The 19,938-nt window shown below is 42.5% G+C and overlaps 1 protein-coding gene across 4 annotated transcripts in view; it reads right to left on the bottom strand.

Moving 5' to 3' along the window:
- ASAP1 (ArfGAP with SH3 domain, ankyrin repeat and PH domain 1) overlaps positions 1 to 19,938 on the bottom strand; it is a gene marked incomplete at both ends in the record, with an annotated part of 307,685 nt that overhangs the window by 260,168 nt on the left and 27,579 nt on the right. The window lies entirely within an intron of this gene.

Below are 19,938 nucleotides of genomic sequence, written 5' to 3'. Positions count from 1 at the left end.
CGCTAAAATGCCGAGTAAAGACGAATGGAAGGTTTGTGTGTCTTTATGGTTTCCTCATCCTAACGTTTGCACTTTTTTCTTTTAACCCAAAGGAAAGAAGAGGGTCACGGAGTGTAAAGGTATTTCCCAGGTTCAAGGGGTGTGCGATGCCTTTTCTGCTGAAAAAGTCCCAACAGCTCACTCCTCAGCCCAAGCAAATGGCTAGTTTTTAAACTACCTGAATCTACTGTTAGTGCAAAGAATCTGCTTTCCCATCTTTATAGGTGAAATTGGTTTTTACAAAGAGACAAAAAGCTAGTTTCCTAGGAGCGCCTGTAATTTGAGCCCGTGATAGTGGCCTGGTAGCTGGCCTCCCCGGGACCTGGCTTCTGCCATGTTGTATGGTTAGGGGTCTGTCCTCTGGTCCTTACTCCTGCCTGTGTACAGCCAGAGCCTCAAGACCTGGATTCGTCTTATGATGGGCTTGGCATCAATAAGTAGAGGCTTCTTGGCAAATGAAAACACCTCACCTGGGTAACTGTCAAATATTTACCAAAAGCCTACTGAGAAAGCCAGTGCCATTGCCCCTGCTATCAAGAAACCTACCTTCTGATAGAACAGACAACTAACATGCATAATAAAGAGGAATAAAAAGCTGGGTGTGGTGGTGCACCCTTGTAATCCCAGTTCTTGGGAGGCTGAGACAGGAGGATCTTAGGTTCTCTGCCAGCCTCAGCAACTTGTGAGGCCCTCCCCAATTTACCAAGACTGGTTCAAAATTAAGAATAAAATAGGGCTGGGGGTGTAGCCCGGAGGTAAAATGCCCCAGAGTTCAATCCCCAGTACCACACACACACACACACAAAGACAAAGTGGAATAAATATAAAATACAGAAAGCGACGGGATTATTACAGTAGAAGGAAGAAGGTTCAGAGAAGGCTTCTCTGACAAGTGAGCCAAGCCCAGTGGGTGGCGCACCCCTGTTATCCCTACTTGGGAAGCTGAGACCAGAGGATCAGAGGTTTAAGATCAGCCTTTAGCAACTCAGTGAGACTCTTAGCAACTTAGTGAGGCCCTATTTCCAAATAAAAAAATAAAATAGGGCTGGGAGCATAGCTCAGAGGTAGAATGGCCCTGTGTTCAATCCCTAGCACAAGGAGATGAAGGAAGGAAGGAGAACAGTGAATTACATGGATAAACTCCTGACTGCAGGATCTTGGGTCCTCAGTTGCATCACATGGAGGCCAAAGATAAGGGCACCAACCCCCAGAGGCTGTTATGAGTTAAATGTTAATGGACAAAAGCTGATTTGGGCACAGGCAAGCCATGTATAAAAGTGTGAGATGTTTATCTTCCTATACTAGCAGGTGCCGAACCTGTACTGTGCTCCCCCCTCCACCTCCCACTGCCCCCAGGAGCTCAGCAGTGTCCTCCAAGAGACAGTGCTTCAGATAGGAAAGTGGGTCTACCAACTGAAGGAAGGGAAAAGTGTGAGATGTGTATCTCCATATACTAGCAGGTGCCGAACCTGTACTGTGCTTCCCCCACCCCCCGACCTCCCACTGCCCCCAGGAGCTCAGCAGTGTCCTCCGAGAGACAGTGCTTCAGATAGGAAAGTGGGTCTACCAACTGAAGGAAGGGTTTGTAAGGATATATACAAATAAATATTCTTCCCTGGCAAGGAACTGTCAGGAAATCCACTTCAAAAAGCATTCCTTTCAAAATCAGAAATAAACAGGTACCCCCTGCACCCCCCCCCCAAAAAAAAAACAGGATTGCTTTCTCCTCCTTGCTACTTTAAAATCTGGGTTGGGGACACATGGAGTTTGAGGTGCCAGGGAAATAGCTAGGTAGGAATAGCAAGCCACTGAGGACCTATAACTGGAGGTCACTTGCTGGTGTGCAGTGGTCGCAGAACCTGGGCTTCTGAAGTATGAGTCATGCAGGAGGAAATCCTACTTCTTCTTCCCCTGCATCTGTAAAGTTCTGTAGCTAGGAGCAAATATAGTCCCTACTAGCTTGGGCTAATTAAGCTCTCTGAGCCTCAGTAAACCTCCGCTCCCCACAGAGCTCTGAGAACATAACGCAGAACACTTAGACCTCCCTCTGCTCTGCAAGACCTTCTTTCCTCTAGGGTGGAAACAAATTTGGACTTTGAATTTTGCATTTATTCTAATCTTCCCACTCTCCAAGTTGTCATCTAGCGCCTGTCACCTCACTGAGCTGGTAGCTCTTTCTATCCTCGATAGCTGGCATAGAGTAAATAAATATGAGTTGTTATTAAAAGCCTAGAGTTGGTGAATAAGTTGTGTCAGTTCTAGGAGGCCTTGGGTTCCAGAGTGTTCTCTCCTGAGAGCTAACTCTTGTCAGCTTGGGCCATCACTTGTAAAATAAAGGCATGGGTTTGTTAAAATGACCATACAAGCCGGGCGTGGTGGCGCATACTTGTAACCCCAGCATTTGGGAGGCAGACACAGGAGGATCGTGGTTCGCGGACAGCCTCAGCTACTTACGGAGGCCCCTTGCAACTCAGTGAGACCCTGTTTCAAAAATAAAGAACAAAAAATTAGGGCTGGGGGTGTAGCTCAGAGGTAGAATGCCCCTAGGTTCCACCCCCAGTGCCGCAAAACAAAAAAATAACCGTACAGAACGCCCTCCCGACTGGAGCTGATTTGTGTGTACACACAGCTCTGCAGATTCAAGGAATAAAGATATTACAATAAGCTAAGCTAACTGCCACGGTAAACAGCCAGGGATTTCTTTCTTGACTGAATCCACCAGAGAGCTGCCATCAATTGCTGTTTCAGTTTCATTTGAAGATTATGTTATGTATCTGCTCCTCCCCTGCCTCCTTTGGCCAAGAAAGGAATATGTGAACAATGAGATATTGTGCTTTGGTAAGTATATACCTCCTCACACTGGCCTGCAATTAGAATTTCAAAAGTTCACACCTCAACCCACCATTTCTGGGGTTCCTGGGCCATAATCCTCTTTCAATTTGAAACCATGCCCCAGTGCAAACCATACACACCTCTCGTTTTCTCAAATACCCTGAAAACCATTCCTGGATATCTGAAAGCAAATAGAGTCTGACGTAGGCAAAATTTAAATGCTGGATTACTTTGGGTAGAGCTGCCCAGAAATATATGCTATCCTTTCCAAAACTAGGAAAGGCATGCATACATTCTTATGCTTGTGTTCAACCCAGCTTTAAATAAAGCAACCATCGTCTCTGTTGTCATCGTTAAAAGCCCCCTCAAAAACTGTTCAGCACACTCTTCAGCACACCTCTCCTCCTGCTGAGCACTGCTCAAGTGACCACGGTAGTGGTCCTAGGAGGATGCTTTTTTTCTTCTTGAAAAGAGGTAGCAAGACTAGGGCTGGCTTACTCTGGACAGCGGTGGTACTACGGGCCCCTCTGCCATGGGGGAACCAGCTCAGAGCTACATTTGCAGTTGCAAGCTTCCGGCTCCCATCTGCTTATAACCAAAGGGGGCCCATTTGTGAGATGATTGACGGTGAACTGAGGGAGAGGAATCAAGGGTGTTGTCCTGAGCCTCAGAGGGGCCACTGGTGCTCTGAGCCATAGTACTAGCGCTCATCAGAGTTTCCCAAGGCCCTCATGAGAAAGAGGCAATGGGGAAGAGGAGGAAAGAAAACGCTTTGTATTACATGAACCTGGGTTTGAATCTCTTTCACTTATTACCTTTGTTTTCTTATCTGCAGAAGTAGGGTGATGGGTAATACGAAAGCTCTATTTCAGTTTATTTGAAATGAGAAGATAGGGCTAAAGAGGTTGGCATATGGAGAATAATCCACCACGGTGACTTTCTTATGAACTCTCTTTTCATGTGAAGTATAACTATAAATACATCTTTCATTCCACGAGTTACATATCTCCAAATTAGTCACCTGGAAAAAGAAGTAAGGCCTCCTTTGAAAGGGCAGATCCACTGATGATGGTTTTGGATTTGGGAAGTACAGAAACAATATCTTGAGTCAAGTAGGATGAATGCCAATCAAAACCAGAAGTGAACTGAGGTCATAAAATAAAAACCTAAGTTTCACAAAACACAGCTCCAGGTGCAGTGGGCACATGCCTGTAATCCCAGTACTTGGGAGTCTGAGACAGGAAGCTCAGAGGTTTGAAGCCAGCCTCCACAACTTCGTGAGACGGTGTTCGAAAATAAAAAATAAAATAGGGCTGTGGGTGTCGCTTAGAGGTAGAATGCCATTGGGGTTGATCCTTAGTTCAAGGAAAAAAAATTCTGACGGAGGCAACTTCTAGGATATAAAACATGGCATTTATTTCGCAAAAGCACGAGTTAGGAAAAGTTGGGCTTACATCTCTGCCATATAGCAGCTATTAGACCTTGTTAAAGTAAATTTCTTCCCTGAATCTCAGTTTTCACATCTATAAAAGGGGAGCAGTGATAATACCTACTACTACTTAGTGTTCTGAAGATTCAGTAAGCTAATTCACTAATTCACTAATTATAGAATTTTGAACATATATTTCCTTCTTTGAACTTTAAGACAACTTTAAAAACTAAGTATAATCATCGTCAATTTGCCAGAGAAAGGCCACAGGAGCACAGGATGCTACTTTCTGAGCTCCAACCCTGGGCCAGGCACTGTACTGGTTGTCATACTCATACTCTCTCTCTCTCTCTTTATCTATCTCTCTATCTATCTCAATATCTGAAGTCATTCACCTAACAATCCTGAGATACAAGTATAATAGTAATGGAACTGCAAACAATGAAACCTCGTTGCAACTGAATGTCCTTAAGCCTGGCAGACTCTCAAACCCATGCTCTTTCCACTGACTGCAAAACTGGTCCCTTTGCTGTACCTAGTGTAGTACAACTTTGTTACATACAATGTTTCCCATCCCAGAGAAACCAAAGAAAATGTCCTTGTTTTACCCCATGATGTATGAATTTGTTTTCTGACAATTTAAAGCAGCAGTAGAGGAGAGGCGAGGAGAGGAAAGCCCTCTTTGGGGGCAGGAGCAGGGAGGGGTGTGTTGTGTCTACTATTAGGCTAATGTTGCCATATTCTGCATGAGCTACAGACTGTTTTCATCATGTTCTCTGTATGAGTGCTTCCCAAGTGCAGGGTCTCCCAGTTCTCTCAGCAGAAAATATAAAAAAGCCTATTTGATTCCCAAATGTACTTAATTTAATTTGAATACTTCACATAAAACCACTAGAGTGTTCTTAGGAAGTAAGAGAAGAATATGTCTTATTGAAAGAAAAAAAAAAAAAAAACTCTCTCTGTTTTGCCTTCCTGGTCCCTGACTGTTGTTCCCTTGGATGGAGATGGGAGGAAAAATGTAAACAGAGGGTGGAGAACCCAGAAGACACGCTGTATGAATAGCAAGTGAATGGACTCGGGAATATGTTTCTGCTCTGTCCTGTAAAACACTAATAGCATCAGCTAGCAATGACTGTGGCTCTCATGTGCTTGCACCACCTGAGTCACTGAAGGCAGGACCTTATTTAATGACCACAGACACCATACTCATCAGGTATTATATTATCCCCATTTTATATGCCGGGCAAACCTGGAGCTTAGAGGTCACCTTGGCTAGGCGTGGAGGAGGATGGGGCAGTCTGAGGTCAGAGCCCAGGTGATTAGTCAGTGTTCTGTGGGCTCTACAAAGACAATGAATTGGAGTCATGGCCCTAGGATGAGTTTTCTATCAGAGTCTGTGTGTTATCTTTTTTTTCCCTCCTGGGGACCTCTTTATAAGCCCAATTCAAGACAAGCTTGACTGGTCTGGGGAGTATTGTCCTTGCCCCTTTCCTTGGGGACTAATCTCACGGATGCTCCCAGCATAGCCTTTCTCCCTCTGCACTGAGCTACTGGAGGATACTGGCACAGTGCCAGGAACCTTCCGATTCAGGTACTCACGGCAAACTGAGAAGTGAGAAGTCCCTCGGTGACAAATAGCTCTGGAATTAATCAGGGCTTGGCTGAGACCTCGGATCTTCCTACAGAGTTTCCGGCACTACCACGTTTCCTGATTGTCAATCCCCGGGGCACTCGAACACTCAGTCCTATCCATCACTGCCTTACCTATGTTCCTCGGGAAGGAAAGGAAGGACAGGAGGCTCCTGGCGCCCCGGGCTTCACCTTGATTCTTCCTAGGAGCCTGCTGAGAGGACATGTTTTCTGCTGAGAGAACTCGGAGACGTGCACGATCTGCTCAAGGCCGCCAGTTTCCTAAGTGGAGAAATGTCTTTCCCAGCAGGTCTGAATCCGAGCCCTGCAGGCCCCTTCTCTGCAGAGGCACTGACTGCCTCATGGGGCCCCCCCATAAATGCTTTTTGAATTGAGCTGGCTCCCTTTTATGACCCACATCATTTCTAATATAAGTAAAACAACCTGCAAGTGAAGAAAAATTGTGGCATTTTATAGGATTCCTAAAAACTTGGCAATCCAGGAGAGTGAAGGATTGTAAGTCTTACTTTATGTCTGAAAAAGAAACATTCACCTGAGAAATGGCAAAAGCTTACAGAACGTCCAGGTTTCTTTTCTTTCTTGCTTATTTTTTGTTTTGATGAATTTAAGTCTAGTTGGTCACACTTAATCATGCGTGTTTCTGTACTATCTTATGACTGAGACTGTGCCTCTTTTATGGCTGTGTGTGTGTGTGTGTGTGTGTGTGTGAGAGAGAGAGAGAGAGAGAGAGAGAGAGAGAGGAGAGAGAGAGAGAGAGAGAGAGAGAGAGAGAGAATGAGCACTGGGGATTGAATACCCCTAGGCCTATTTTATTTTTATTTGGGTCTCACTAAGTTTCTGAGCCTTGCCAAGTTGCTGAGGCTGGCCTCAAACCTGTGATCCTCACGTCTCAGCCTCCTAAGTACTGAAATTACAGGCATACACTACCACACCTGGCTTCTAGAACCCTTTTCCATAGCACTAATTTCCAAATATTTGCCTTCATCCAATTACTCTATGAACCCCTTGAGATGGAAGGGGTGTTCTACTTGCTGTTACAGCCCCAGTGCTCTGGGTACTTTAGAGGTACTTGATAGAGGAAAGGAAGAATGAAGGAATGAGGAATGGATGAATAAGCAAACATGTACGGGGGGGAGGGGTGGTGAGAGAAATTGAGACAGGAGAGCTGGAGAGAGGAATTCTGCCTGGTTCTTAGAGTTGCTTTCACTGTCTTGTAGCATCCAAAACAACAGGAGCCAGAGAGAAATTCAAGGAGAACGTGATGTCCAATCCTTCCATTTTTCAGATGAAGCAATCGATTCGCAAGCAGTCGGGGGCCTCACCCAGCATCCCCGGCAGGTCTGTGAGAAGCTGGGCAACTTACCAAACCCTCAACATCTTAGTGAGACCCTGTTTCAAAATAAAAAATAAATAAGCTGGGTGTGGTGTTGCCTGCCTATAATCCCAGTACGTGAGAGGCGGAGACAGGAAGATTGCAGGTTTAAGGCCAGCCTCAGCAGCTTAGGAAAGCCCTCAGCAACTTCATGAGACCCATTTTAAACAGGGTCTCATGCTTCCCTCTCTTGCTCTCTGAAGCCAGTAACTTCTAAGTCTTCTCCTGCCATCCTCTGCCTGCCTTAAGAGCTACTGTATTTTTAAAAAAAGCAGACATTGGGTAACCTTAGCAATGAGAGTCAGTTGTGATATGTTTACAAGCAAATCACCTCTTACCCCCAACACAGGGCAGCCCTCAGTGCCGCTGACTGCCGCTCAAATGTCTCCTTTTGCCAACCTCACTGTACTTTTGTGATTGACATTGCTCTCCACGCCCCCCTCCGTGGTTGTCAGATGAATTAAGTTTCTATTCCAGAACCCTTCCCATGAGTTAAGTGTACAGTTTCCAGAGAGGCCCTGGTCTGACCAGATAAGCCACTATCCCCTCTCCAGCCAGACCCGGTCAGTTACCAGGAAGACTTGCCCTCTCCTGGTCCACCTTGGCCAATCAGTAAAAAGGACAGTCCCCAGTGACCCCGGCCCAATCACATGGCCACAGGACCTCAGCCAATTAGTTCAAAAGGCATTTCTCTTAGCCTATTAATCCCCAACACATAACCCCAAGCAGGTTTATAACCCTGATCCTGGCCCACTCTCTCTCTTTTTTCTTCTCTCTCTCCCCCTCTGCTTCTCTCTCCTTCCTCTCTCTTTCTTTCTCTCTCTTTCTTTGTTTCTTCCTTTCATGCCAGCCCCTCCAATAAATCTCTTGGCTACAAGGCAGTCTCTGGTGTGGTCAAACTTTGTCCTTTCAGTGGTCATTTTCAGAGATGAGGTCATAGCCCCAGGAGTCTCTGAGGACAGTCTAATGGGTACAGAGGTATAAGGGTGGAACCCAATGATCCAGTTCGGTCCCACAGTTACTAAGCAACTCTAGCACATTCCTAGTGGACAAAAGTACAGCCTGGATTCTGATAACCTGGGTTCAAGCCCAACTCTGCCACTTAACAGAGCTTGTTACCTTAGGCAAAATACTTAATTTCCCTTTCTTTATCTTCAAAAGGAAGCTAAGACCCTCTTGTAAGGTTGTTGTAAGATTTAAATGAGATAATCCAGCCGGGCGTGGTGGCGCACGCTTGTAATCCCCGCGCTTGGGAGGCGGAGCCAGCCTCGCAGGCTTAAGAGACCCTTAAGAGACCCTGTTTCCAAATAAAAAACATATAAAATAGGTCTGGGCGTGTAGCCCCGAGGTAGAAGGGCTTGCAGGAACCCCAGTACCACCAAAAGTAAATAAATAAATACATAAATAAATAAATAAATAAATAAATAAGATAATCCCTGCAAGATGCTCCACAAAGCAACTGGTGTCTGGTGATTGATGTTAGCTATGAATACCATTACTCGAAATCTAAACAAATACCAAGCTAGACTTTTCAGAAGCAAAGCAAAAAAAAAAAAAAAAAAAAGATATGGTCTCTTGTCTACAAGAAGCACATATGTGGGCAGAGATGCCAGTTTTCAGTACAATTGCTGAAATGTTCAAAGTATTCAAACAGAAAAAAAAAAAAAGATCTATGACTCTAAAGTTGAAGAAAAAGTAACTTGATGGATTGCTTTCTCTCTGATTTTGCCCAAAGCCCAGTTAGACCTATTTTTATGAGTACTTTTCAAAGCTGATGATATGAAATACCACTCAAAATGAGAGAGAGAGAGAAAGAGATAAATGGTAGCTATTTGAGACTTCAGTACTGAGACGGACACCACACAGAATACCAGGGAGGTTACCTTCTCCACCAAAACTGCGCCACCTCCTTGGGCCTCGTTTTCCTTGTGGTTAAAACCAGCAGCCTGGGACAAACACTTTCTGAGGTCTCCAGGGCAGTGACATCCCATAACTCGATGAATTTTTTACAGCAGTGTGACGACCAACCTCCAACAGCCAAGTGGCTCCCAGCTCTGGCTCACAGGGTACTGAGAAACCAAGAAGTGCCTGAAGGTCCTCAATTCTGGGGAAGGGGCCTCTCTTAGGGATAGCCGATATTTTACGAGTCTGTCACAGTATCCCATGGTCATTTTTCAAAACGATGATTTCACCTGCCATGTTTCTGAACCCACATAACAATGAGCTGTATCATCACACAATTTCCAAATAATCTTGTCAAATGTAGGGCACTGCTCCATTTGAAAAGGGAAATTGCCCACCCACCGCAGAGTTTTCTTCTTAGCATATGCTATTGGTTAACATCTTTTTCAAATGTGAACATTCTAAATCACACTAGGGGTTCTAATTTTTAAAAAAAAGGTTCTACAATTGCTAGCAAGCCTTCTGACAGATGCATCTAGCTTCTGTTCCCTGTTTTTATTTTCTGTTTTTATTTGTTTTTTTTAAAAAAAATTAGTCTTTTTTCCTCTGGCTTTAGAGGTTTAAAAGTATTATAAACACTAATTTATAATACTGCTATATTTTAATGGCTAGCAAAGAACTTACTGTTGATTGGCTTTGGGGGTAATATTCAATATCTTTGGGGTTTTTTTAAATAAATAAACTGACTTTTCTCCTAATTAGAATTGAGAGCTAACCTTCATTTACCCTTAGCTTGTTTTAGTATCTTGAAATTATCAGCAGCCCAAAGTTTTAAGACAGTGACTATGTTTTCTGTCTGCCCTGCATCCCCTTCTCTTAGGAACTAACCTTCTTTGTTCTTTGTGATTCTCCAGAAACTGTCAATCATTTATTTCCCCTTCACGGCCATGGGACCTGACCCAGGTTGGACATCAGAGTGTTCCAGACTCCTGAATATGGCCAGGTGAGAATGTGGAGAAATCAGAGCATCATACATTGCTGATGGAGATGTAAGATGGTGTCTCAGCTTTGGAAAGTAAACTGGGATTACCAAAAGGCTAAATAGGATGTTACTGAATACCTATGTCTATAGCAGCACAATTCACAATAGCCAAATTATGGAACCAACCTAGATCAACAGATGAGTGGATTATAAAATTACGGGATATACACACAATGGATAGACCTACAATATGTTATGTCAAATGAAATTAGCCAGTCACAGAAAAAACAAAGGGTCATATGTTTTCTCTTCTAAGCAGAAGCTAGGGAGGAATCGGGATACTAGAGAGGCTTTGGTCTAGGGGAAGGTGGGGCAGAGGGAAAAGTAACCAAGGAAACACTTCCATGGACACTGTTACATATGTGAGATTGCCAGTGTCAATGTCAATGTCACGTATGGGGAGGGGGTATTGAGGAAGGAGAGCCCACCAAGTGCTGTGTGCATGTCTGTTGCCATCACTGTGAACTACATTATGATGTGAGACTATCAGACTGTAATGCACTAATAAAAGTATATACACTCATTACGTTACCATATGACCCAGCAATTCCAGTCCACATGGACTGAATGTCTGCACCCCCCAAAACTCACATTTGAAACCCTAACTCCCAATATGATAATATTAGAAGGTGTTGTCTTTGGTAGATAGTAAAGTCATGAGGATTAAGCCCTCGTAAATGGAAATAGTGCCTTGGAAAATACAGCTCTCAGCCAGGCATGGTGGTGAACTCCTGTGATCCCAGTACTTGGGAAGCTGAGACAGGAGGATCATAGGTTCAAAGCCAGCCTCAGCAATTCAAGTTAGCAAGGCTCTCAGCAACTTAGTGAGACCCTGTTCTGAAATAAAAAAAATAAAAAAAAAAACTAGGCTGGGGATGTATCTTGGAGAAAGAATGCCCCTGGGTTCAATACCTAGTAACACACACACACACACACACACACACACACACACACTGTCTGTCTGTCTGTCTGTCTGTCTGTCTGTCTGTCTGAAAAATCATGAAGAGGGACTCACCAGAACCCAAACCATGTTAGCACCCAATCTTGGACATCCAGCCTTTCTTGAGAACTGTAAGAAATAAACCTCTGCTGTTTATAACCCACCCAATCTGTGGTCATTTGTTATAGCAGTCTGAACAAAGACATATTCTTGGGTAGATACAGAAGAGAAATGAAAATATTACGTCCACACAAAAGCCTATTACCTGAATACTCATAGCACCATTATTCTCAATAGTTAAAAGGTAGAAATGACCTAAATGTCCATGATGGGTAAACGGTAAAGTGTGGTATATCCATAAATGTAAACATTATGCAGCCATAAGAAAAAACAAAGTGCTTATAGATGCTACAGCATGGATGAAACTTAAAAGCATTATGCAAAGGGAAATAACAAAGGTGCCATGTTATATGATATCGCTTATAAATGATGAAATGTCCAGGTTGGGCAAATCTACAGGGATAGCAGATTAGGAGATGAGAGGAGACGAAAACAGCCAATAACTACCAATTGTTACAAGGATCGGAGGGGTAATGAAAAGGTTCTGGAATAAGATCATGGTGGAATTTATATACTACAAAAAAAAAAAACTACTGAATCATATACCTTTTAAAAAGGCAAAGTTTATGTTGTCTGAATTACATCTCAATTTTAAAATAACCACTGTGGTACTGCAGGTAGAAGATATAATTAACCCATTAATAATAACTATAAAGGCTATGGGTTAGCATCTACTGCATACAAGGTAATTTATAGATGTGATCTGGTTTAACCCTACAACAATTCTACAAAGCAGCTATTACTTTTGTCATGTTTAGTGGATAAGAAATTGAGGTTCAGAAGTGCTGGACTCCGGGTACTACAATTAGTTCGTAGTGGGCTAAGATTCAAATACAAATCTAAGCCGGGTGTTGGTGGCGCACGCCTGTAATCCCAGCATTCGGGAGGCTGAGACCGGAGGATCATGACAGCCTCAGCTAGTTAGTGAGGCCCTCCGCAACTCAATGAGACCCTGTTTCAAAATAGAGAATAAAAAATAGGACAGGAGGTGTAGCTCAGAGGTCAAATGCACCTGGGTTCCATCCCCAGACCCGCAAACAAAACAAAACAAAATAACAAATACAAATCTATTTTACTTCAAAGTTCACTTCCCTTCCACTATACAACGATCTTTGTCCCCACGGTACTCTGAGGACCACTGGTTCCATACCCACCAGCTGGTCACCCTTCAGTAATGAAGCCCTAGTTTGATTCAGGGCAGTGATAGGCTCAGCTAAAACACTCAGATTCTTGCCTCCTTTATAGCTGATATGGCTGTGGGGCTAAATCAGCCAGTGGCGTGGACACAGAGTGCTATGTAGAACTTGGAGACAAGTGCCTTTATAAAGGGCTAACCTGGCTAGAGGGCACCTGTCGTCCTCCTCCTTTCTTCTGCTGCCTGTAATGTGGATATGATGGCTGAAGCCATTTTGAGCCACAGGCAATATGCTAAGGATGGTAGAAACAGAGACAGAAAAGGCTTGGGTTCTTGATAACCTTGGAGGTACCATCTGGCTCTGGATTCTCTCCAGACCTCTCTGGTCTCAGAAGAAGGAGAAGAACCACCTAACTGCTGATATTATTTGGGGTTTTGGTTATATGCAGTTGAAATCTAACCCAAACTCATAAACGGGGCTTATGAAATGTTGAACCAACAAAGAATGGATGAAACAGCTCATCTCGGATGTGGTCACATTAAATTCATGCCACCCAAGTTATTTTCCCAACTGTCCTCTACACTTTTGATTCTATACTTAGAGGCATAGGGAATCTATTGAATTTATTCTAAAGACACTCACCAGGGCTGATTTTGTGGAGCTATAGAATCATTAAAAAGACTGGTCTCAATTCACCAAATACATACATTTTATTTTATATGCACTTAAATTTCATTTCAGAAACAGCGCCAGAAAATCAGCCACAGAAGAGCCCACAGGCTCCCACAAAGTGGATTTCTAAAGAAACAACTTTGTTTACACAACCTTTGCACAATTTAGCTAAGGGAGAGGAGACAGGGCAGATTCCAGACACTAAATAAGATGATTAAGCTCAAAGACTTCTTTGCTTTAAAATCAATGTTCTGCCCAATCTTTCCAGTGCAATCACTTAAAATTCCAGAATTACTTTCCCTTGCCAGAAAGACAAACGGCAGAGGCCTTTCCATGACTGAAATAGAATCTCAGCTTTGTTATTTATCTGTTTATATAAGATTGATGTCATGTTTATCAGCTGGTACATTATTTATAATCCAACAGCAGGTTAATACAGTATTGCTGGGTCAAGGGTAGTTTTTCTTTGGTTATTCTTCTTTCTCTTGGGCTCATTAGAATTCAAACCACAAAGATGTGAGGATGAAACATTTGGGGGAAGGAAAGATTTTTCCACACTCTTTTTTTTTTAATTCTGTTTCTTGATATAGCTAAGTTTGTATGTATTACGGATGGCTGGAGCTGATAATCCAAACATTGTTTATAAGGGCAAAAAACTCTGGTTTTACTTGATATTACGGGCAATTGAGAGAGAGAATTCCAGCGAAAACTTATCACAGACCTTTTTGCAGACCTTGTGTGAAAGTTTTACCCTAGTCTTTTCTAAGAGTGTGTAAACACACACACACACACACACACACACACACTCATATACCTTTTCTAGAACCAGGAAATAAGCACCCAAACTTAAGCATTTAATCACAGATAGGCACCTCTCACTTGGCCTTACATTTTCTCTTACTTTACACACAATATTATAATTTTGAGGAGCTGTTTTTAGGCCTTCAGTAAAATGAACAGAGCTGTTGTGCTAGGAATAGAGAAAGGGCTACAAGGAAGGTGCAGAAGGAGTACCAACTACAAACTAGAAACAGGCTAAAAACATTATTACACAAAAAAAGAAATTCCAAATACACAGGCGTGCTAATGAGGGCAGACCATTCAACTCACTGGATCCATCTCAAATAATAAGCATTATTCAAAAGTCATAAATCTTTGTAACCAATAGAAGGTTTGAAGGATGATACTGTATTCTAGGCCCCAAGCCACATGCAAATTTTTTTGTTTGATTTTAAACTCAGGGGCATTCTAGCTGTGCGTGGTGGTGCACACTTGTCATCCCAGCATTCGGGAGGTTGAGACCGGAGGATCGCGGTTTGCAGACAGCCTCAGATACTTAGTGAGATCCTCTGCAACCCAGTGAGAACTGGTTTCAAAATAAAGAATAAAAAAAAAAAAAAACAGGGCAGGAGGTGTAGCTCGGAGGTCGAATGCCCCTGGGTTCCACCCACAGACCCTAAAAAAATAAAAAAATAAAAAATAAACTCAGGGGCATTCTACCTCTGAGATACACCTCCAGCCCTCTTCACTTTTTGTATTTATTTGTTTGTTTGTTTGTTTGTTTATCTATTTATTTATTTATTTTGCAATACTGGGGATGGAACCCAGGGGCATTTTACCTCCGAGCTACACTCCAAGCCCTATTTTTAATTCTTTATTTTTGAAATAGGGTCTCACTGAGTTGCAAAGGGCCTCACTAAGTAGCTGAGGCTGACCTCGAACTGCGATCCTCTTGTGTCAGCCTCCCGAATGCTAGGATTACAAGCGTGCACCACCACTCTCGGCTCCTTTACTTTTTGTTTTGAAACAGGGTCTTGCTAGGTTGCTGCGAGTTTCACTAAGTTTCTGAGGCTGATCCTGAACCTGCAATCCTCCTGTCTCAGCCTCTCAAGTACTGGGATTACAGGCATGCACCACCACGTCCAGCTACATGGCCAGTTTTTTTAGATGGGTTTCCAATTAAGACAGAAATGACATAGAAAAAAAAAAATAATCCCATGCTTGAAGGCCAAATAGAACATTCAACTCCCTCAGAAAAGCAGGAATGCCTAAGTGTTGCAGAAAATCTCTAAGTCAAAGGACTGGCACTTTACAAGCTGGACACAACTTGATTCAGACATACACAGCTCATCTCTAGAGAGGGATTAATGACAGTAACTTTGGGGATTGTTATGCTCAGCCAGCTGCTATACGTGAGAGAACAGCATCTGTGTCCCATAATGTTTATTCAGTCCAAAGAACTGAGATCTTACTATGTGTTGTAAATCTTCATTCTTTCAATGAAACTGCTATTATAATTACCATTTGCTCTAATGATGTCAACTAAAAATTAAGAGGCAAGCCAGGCATGGTGGCGCACACTTGTAATCCCAGCATTTGGGAGGCTGAGACAGGATGATTGTAGGTCACAACCAGCCTCAGCTACTTGGTGAAGCCCTCTGCAACTTAGTGAGAGACTCTGTTTCAAAATAAATAATTAAAAAAATAGGGCTGGAGGTGTAGCTCAGAGGTAGAATGCCCTGGGTTCCATCCTCAATACTGCAAAAATAAATAAATAAATAAATAAAATTAAAATAGGGCAAAAGATATGTATCACTCTTCTGTACACACCCAATAGAATATGTGAATATGTACATATTATTCACTAAAAGATATGTATTGTAATGTTCGTTGAAGTATTGTATATATAGTGTTTATAAAGGCTCAGAAAAAAACCTGTAGCTTCAAAGTAAATATTCTCTAAGATCTTGTGTAGAACACAGCTATACTTCCACCCTTGATCTTTATATTCCAAATTATATGCAGTCCTGAATTTTATACATTTTATGCAGACAGCTTTCCACTGTGTGTTTAATACTGCAGTCTTGCCCAGATCTTTGAAGAACAGAACAGAATATAAATACCAGCACTCATACACAGGTAGGCTGGCCCCAGCCCTCTTCATATGCTTTGATTCTCAAATGGGTCTGACAACTCCAGCCAGAAAATTGTCCGAAACCCTGAGACCCCGTGATACCCCTGGAGCATCTAGACCTCTGTCAAAGCTGACAGAGGCCAGCTTGCCGGGTGTGATGGCGCACACTTGGAATCCCAGCATTCGGGAGGTTGAGAGAGGAGAATCACGGTTCCTGGACAGCCTCAGCTACTCAGTGAGGCCCTTTGCAACTCAGTGAGACCCTGTTTCAAAATAAAGAATAAAAAATAGGGCTGGGGGTGTAGCTCAGAGGTAGAATGGCCCTGGCTTCCATCCTGGTACCAAAAAAAAAAAAAAAAAAAATGCCAGCAGGTATCAACTGATCTTAAGTCGGAAAACAGGAAGAAAATGAATATGTTTATATTGTATAAAATAGTAAGCAGGGGAAAAACACATAGAGACTTCTGGGAAGATGGCGACCGAGAAAAGCGGGGCTTAAGAGTCCCGCTAACAACCAATCTCCATTACCACAAAAAGAGCGCCTTTCATAGCCAGAAAACACCATCACCAGAAAAACAAAAAAAACCACCAGGCTCCAGAGAGAAAGCGGACTGAGAACAGAGCTCAGGGCCACAGAGGAGACACACGAGCCCGAGGACGCGGCAGCAGCGCCATACTGCCGGCGGCAGCGGCGAACTCAACGGACGGCTACAGCAAGCCAGGTGAGCCGCTGCGGAACAGCCAGGCGGGATCTTTCAGCGCAGACAGCATTTAAAGCTCCCAGTGGCTGAGCTCAGCACACGCTGCAGGGATTCAGAGAGGAAATCAAAACCAGAGAAGAAAAAATACGCCAGCCTCACGGCCGAGGGCGTGGCAGAGGCACCATATTGCCACCGGCGGCGGCAGCAGCAGTGAATTCACCGAGTCCAGTACAGCTACATCTGCGTACTCAAGAACAGTGAGTCAAATTGCGGGCCACAGAGGAGAAATCGCAGTATTGGTCCTCCTGGGACTTGACCCAGTGAGGGAGTGGTGGTGGCAGAGATATCACACCATAGGAGAACGTGCAACCTGGCACCCCCCATAGTTTAAAGCAGCCTCTATCGACTCCCTGGGTCGGAGACTCTGTGATACAACCCAGTAAAGGAGTAGTGGGGTCTGAGATAATACAGACTCGAGATCCAGAGCACCTTAAGTGAAGCCATAGTGACCCAAGGGAAGAACCCAGAGAAGGCACAAACCTCCGAAATCATGGGAAAGAGGAATAACACTGGAGTAATGAATGTGCACAACCCCACAACATCAGAACCTGATAAAACAGAAAATCAGAGATTTCTAGAAGATCAAATCAGGAAAATAACTGTAGAAATAATAGAGGTGCTTCGAAAAGAACTCAGAGAGAGCCAAAAAGAGATAAAGGATGCAATTAATGAAGTAAAGGCCTCAATTCAAAGCACAAACAACCGATTAGACCACATGGAGAACAGAATCTCGCTCTTAGAAGATGAGCAATCCAAAAATGAACACATAGTTTCTAATCTAGAAAAAAATATCCAACAGCAGGAATCTGACATTGAAGAAATATGGGCCCATCTTAAGAGAGCTAACCTAAGAATAATTGGAATAGAGGAGGGAAAAGAAAGTGATACCAAAGGGATCAACAATCTCTTCAAGGAAGTAATAGCAGAAAATTTTCCAAATATAGAGCAAGAGGTTGATACACAGATCCAGGAAACTTATAGAACCCCCTTTAGACAGGATCCGAGAAGAGGATCCCCACGCCATATAATTGTCAAAATGACCAATGTGGAAGCCAAGCAGAGAATCTTAAAGGCAACAAAAGCAAAGGGCCAAGTGACATTCAGAGGCAAACCAATTAGAATCACTCCAGACTTCCCAAACCAAGTCATGAGAGCCAGAAGGGCTTGGAGTAACATATTCCAAACTCTGAAAGAAAACAACTTCCAGCCAAAAATTTCCTATCCAGCAAAACTTTCTATCAAATTAGATGGAGAAATAAGAAGCTTCCATGACAAACAGAAACTGAAGGAATTTATGTCTTCAAAACCAGCGCTAGAGAAAATACTCAAAGAGATTAACTACAAAGAAGAAATAGGTAACACTCACCAGAACCAGAGAAACAAGAGTTTCCATCCAACAGACAACTAAGATTGGTTATCTGTGGAGATTCATTATTTATGTTAGTCTTTTACCTATCTCTAAGTTGTATTGTTTGCCTTTATTGTTGTTAATTTTTAGGATTTCTAGTTGGAATATTAATATACCTTCAGATATAGCATTTGGAAATATTTTATCCAATTCTATTAGTAACTGTTAACTCTGTTTACATTGTCTTTGGATATACAATATTTTCTTTTATTTTTTAGGGAGTTTGTATATTCTTCTGTTGCCTGTGCCATTGAAATCATATCCAAGAAATCACTGCCAATTTCAATGTTGTGAGGTTTTATGACCCAGATTTTCTCCTAAAAGTTTATAGTCTTAAGATCTATATTTAGGTCTTTTATCTATTTTGAGTTAATACTTGTATATGGGATTAGGTAAAGGTCCAATTTTATTCTTTTCCATGTAATTATTATTTTTCAACAATATTTAGTTAAAAGATTATTATTTCCACCACCAAATGTTCGTGGAAACCTTGTCAAAAATAACTTGACAATATAGGGAAGAATTTAGCTCTAGGCTTGTATTTAACTCCAATGGTCTATATATCTGCCTTTAGAACAGTACTACACTGTTTCAATTATTGTAGCTTTATATGGTTTGAAATCAGAAAATATATATCTGCTAGCTTTGTTCTTTTTCAAGATCGTTTTGGGTATCTAGAATTCATATTCCATATTAGGATAGATTTTTTTCTGAAAAATAAATATATAAATATATGATAGTTTCACCTAAAAAAAACAGAAAAAAATATGCTCTAGTAAGAAAGAAAGCAAAAAGAAATATTGAAATGCTATCTTTAAATCATCAAACACTTGGTATCAGACAAATGAAACTGTTATGTGAGATTATCATTTTTAATTTTGGATAAATTGCTATAATACTAGATGTCAACCACTAATCCAAGCATGGGAAGGAGGGATGGGGAGAGAATGGGGTGGGGATCGGGTGGGGGCTGACTGGGCGATGTGTGCATGTATGTCTACAAAAGTTTGTATCCCACTATGATGTATGAATACAGTGCACCAATAAAATAAAATTAAAAAAAAATAAAAAAATAAAATAAAATAAAATAGTAAGCAGGGAAATTTGTATTTTCAGATGTTTATCTCATTTCACCCTAAACACAGCTCTGTAGAGAGAGCAGTTTTATGGGGGTTAAGAATCCTGCCCATCACCACAGATCTACCAAGCGTTTGTACCTGCACCTGAACCCAGTTCTGATGCCAAGTGCTATTCTCCTTAAACCGCACACACCACAGTCGGAGGCCACCAGACATAGGAGACGTTGATTCACCAGAGAGCTGGAAAGTATTTGATCTGGGAACGAGTTTCGTGTTCCAGAGTTAAAAACCCAGATCCTCCTATTCCCAGCTAAGTTTGGAGATCAAGTTCCCAAGTAACACTGTGTCCTCCTCAGAATGCAAAAAAGTCATTTAGCTAGGGTGCCACGTACTGGTCTAGAGAAGCTGTATTATTTTGCATAACTGTCTTTCAATAACTTGCATACCTGTTGAATTTAATAAATTGCAGTGTTTGCCACATTCAGTGAATTGGCCTCATTTCTGGGTTCTTGGTGAGGGAGCAGAACTGATGTGAAAGTCGGGCTGAACGGAGTCTGAATCCTTACCCTAACCGTGGTGCCAAGCTCCTGGCCCTGGAACATGACAAGAGCTGAGCACCTCTTGGCTTCTCTCCATCCAAAG

Source organism: Muscardinus avellanarius (assembly GCF_963383645.1).
Source record: "Muscardinus avellanarius genome assembly, chromosome: 4".
NCBI lineage: Eukaryota > Metazoa > Chordata > Mammalia > Rodentia > Gliridae > Muscardinus > Muscardinus avellanarius.
The sequence above is the reverse complement of the archived record's forward strand: the minus strand, read 5'-3'. Positions and strand labels throughout refer to the sequence as shown.